Genomic DNA, 3,179 nt, shown 5'->3' with positions numbered 1-3,179 from the left:
ATCAATGACCTGGATGAGAGGATTGAGTACACTCTCAGTAAATTTGCAGATGACACCAAATAGGGTGAGATCGTTGATCTGCTTGAGGGTAGGAAGGTTCTGCAGAGGGATTTGGACAGGCTGGATCGATGGACCAAGGCCCATTGATTGTATGAGGTTCAACAAGTCTAAATGCTGGGTCCTGCACTTGAGTCCAACAACCCCATGCAATGTTACAGGCTTGGGGAAGAGTGGCAGGAAAGCTGCCTGGAGGAAAAGGTCCTCGGGGTGTCTGGTTGACAGCTGGCTGAACATGAACCAGCAGTGTGCGCAGGTGACCAAGAAGGCCAACAATGTCCTGGCCTGTATCACCAATGGTGTGGCCAGCAGGAGTAGGGAAGTGATCATGCCGCTGCACTCAGCACTGCTGAGGCCAAACTTCAAATACTGTGTTCAGTTTTGGGCCGCTCACTACAAGAAAGACATGGAGGTGCTGGAGCATGTCCAAAGAAGGGCAACAAATCTGGTGAAGGGTCTAAAGCACGAGTCCTATGAGAAATGGCTGAGGGAACTGGGATTGTTTAATCTGGAGAAGAGGAGGCTGAGGGCAGACCTTATCATTCTCTACAACTACCTGAAAGGGGGTTGTGGTGAGGTGGGTGTTGATCTCTTCTCCCAAATAACTATGGACTCAAGTTGTGCTAGGGGAGGTTTAGATTGGATATTAGGAAAAATTTCTTCACTGAAAGCATGGTCAAACATTGGAACAAGCTGTCCAAGTGAGGTGGTGGATTCACCATCACTGGAGGTGTTCAAAAAACACATAGATGTAGCACTTCAGGACATGTTTTAGTGGGCATGGTGGTGGGTTGATGGTTGGACTTGATGATCTTAAAGGTCTTTTCCAACCTTAATTATTCTGTGATTCTGTGAAGCATAGCAGCATAGTATTTCTCCTTCTTCTGATGCCCATGTGACACGCATAATCTTTGACAGATCACTGCTAAGGCATGCAGTTTGGATCGGCATGTAGAATCAGAAAGTATGACAAATGATCTGGTTTTGCTCTGTAAAAACATGTGTTACAGAATTGTTGCTGTGAGAAGGTGCAAACCAAATGCCATGTGTCTGCATCTCATGCTCATTGTATGAGATGTGATAGCTCAGTTCATAACATACCAGAACATTTTCTAATATCCTGGGTTCCTGTGATGGTGCATTTCTTCCCCCGCCTTGCTTGATAAGCCTTGGTCATGGAGCAGAGAGCTTGGCGGTTAAGTGACCCTTGAATGTACCAAGCACTCTTGCACAGATGGGGGTAACTCATCATCGCCAGGCAGCCTTGGAACATATCTTATCTAGCTGTGACTTGGGTGGATCAGTACCAGTGTCACTGGGATGTTGAGAGTTCCTATAAATAGTGGTCCCAAGAGGGACCCTTTGAGCTCTCCTGGACGGCAGGGGGCTGCGACCAGCACCTCCTTCTGAATGGGACACCTCTCAGAGCCCATGAACCCCCCAGTTCACAATCAACTCAGAGGCTCAGCTGATCACCCGTTGAGCGATGCAAAGCATTTGATGTGAGTATTTGACTGAATTTGAGGGGGATATTTAAAGGTACCGTTGTACATATCTATCTCGTTTCTCTACATCTCTTTATGTGTCTGATCTTAGTATGTCGCTATGATTTAATACTGTGATTTATTTCAATATCATTATTCTCAATAAGTTTAGGTTAATTATGTTACTAGGTTTTATATGATTTGATATTGTGATTTATCTCAATAGTGTTAGTGAATTTGATTGTTGTCATTTTAAAGTTATACCAAACACTACACCAGAATCCCCTACACCCTATCCCTTTAGTCATAAACCGTTGACCAAGTCTGGGACTAGGAGTGGATTCAGCCACACATAGACTCCTCTCTGAGAAGGATTTTAGAAAGCAAGGGGGTCCACTCTGAACCCTTGTGACTCTGCAGGAGGACATTCCCTTCCTTTCCTTACCTAATCTTAGTCATATACCGTTGACCAAGTCTGGGACTAAGGGTGAATTTCAGTCTATCCTGATTCTCGTGACTCAACAGGAGGGTTTCCCTCACTTTCTTTCCCTTTTCCTAATCCTTAGACATAAACTGTTGACCAAGTCTGGGACTAGGTGTGGATTTCGGTCCACTCGGAACCTCGTGACTCAACGGGAGGGTGTCCCCTACTTTGTCTCCTCAATATACATATAAGCCACATTAACATGATTTAATCCACAAGCAAATCATTCCAATCTAATTGTAACATTTTCATGTTAAGTAAATAATAGAGTGAGCCTTGACATCAAATTCTGTTAAGTCATATCTTTTTACAAATCTACATTAAAAACATTCACTTTCTGATATCTTTGGTGGTGACTCTCTAGGTGGCCCAACCACTCGTTCGTGACAGTTCCCTTCAAACATACAGCAGTCAAATACAAGATTATTGGCAAAGAAAAAGGAATCAAAGTGACACTACAGTGTACAATTTTAAAATTATATGTATATAGTATATGTATACACACACCTGTGGGCACACACATATACATACATGCATAAACACACATGCTTCATTTAAGTGTGAGGACAACCTTGACTGTAAAGCACAGTAAGTGGCCTAAAGCTAACACACAATAACAGTAATACCAAGTGTAAAAAGTGATACCACAGTTCCAGACATGTATAAACCAAAACTTATTAAGAAAGCATGAATCTTAACGATGTGGTTTTCTTCTTACAGATACTTTTTATGCTAACATTGATCTAACTTCTCCTTGAAATGATAGATTGAAATGATTCCAACTTGTAACACTGCTTTTTATTTAACCATATAATATTAACAAAATGCAATGAATTAACTTTTTCCAATATATATATGAGATAAAATTTGTTTCTAGACTCAAATGTCATACTTTATATACCAGGGTTTAGTTTTTACAGAGTTTTTAACACGCAATAAAACCTCTAAAAATAAGAATATACAATGAAAATGCTGACATTTTGATTTCTTTCTCTGATTTTCATTTTGTTGTTATTTTATGAGTTTGTGACTTTTTAATGTATATTTCTTTTTATACTGTCATTTCCTTTCCTCTTAGTATATATGCTGTTAAGTTGACTCTAACCAAGCCACCTGTGCTTGTGTAAAAGCTGTCTCTTTTAGGGAAAAAAAAA

Source organism: Phaethon lepturus, unplaced genomic scaffold (genome assembly GCF_000687285.1).
Source record: "Phaethon lepturus isolate BGI_N335 unplaced genomic scaffold, ASM68728v1 scaffold810, whole genome shotgun sequence".
Lineage (NCBI taxonomy): Eukaryota > Metazoa > Chordata > Aves > Phaethontiformes > Phaethontidae > Phaethon > Phaethon lepturus.
This window is presented reverse-complemented; position numbering follows the sequence as displayed.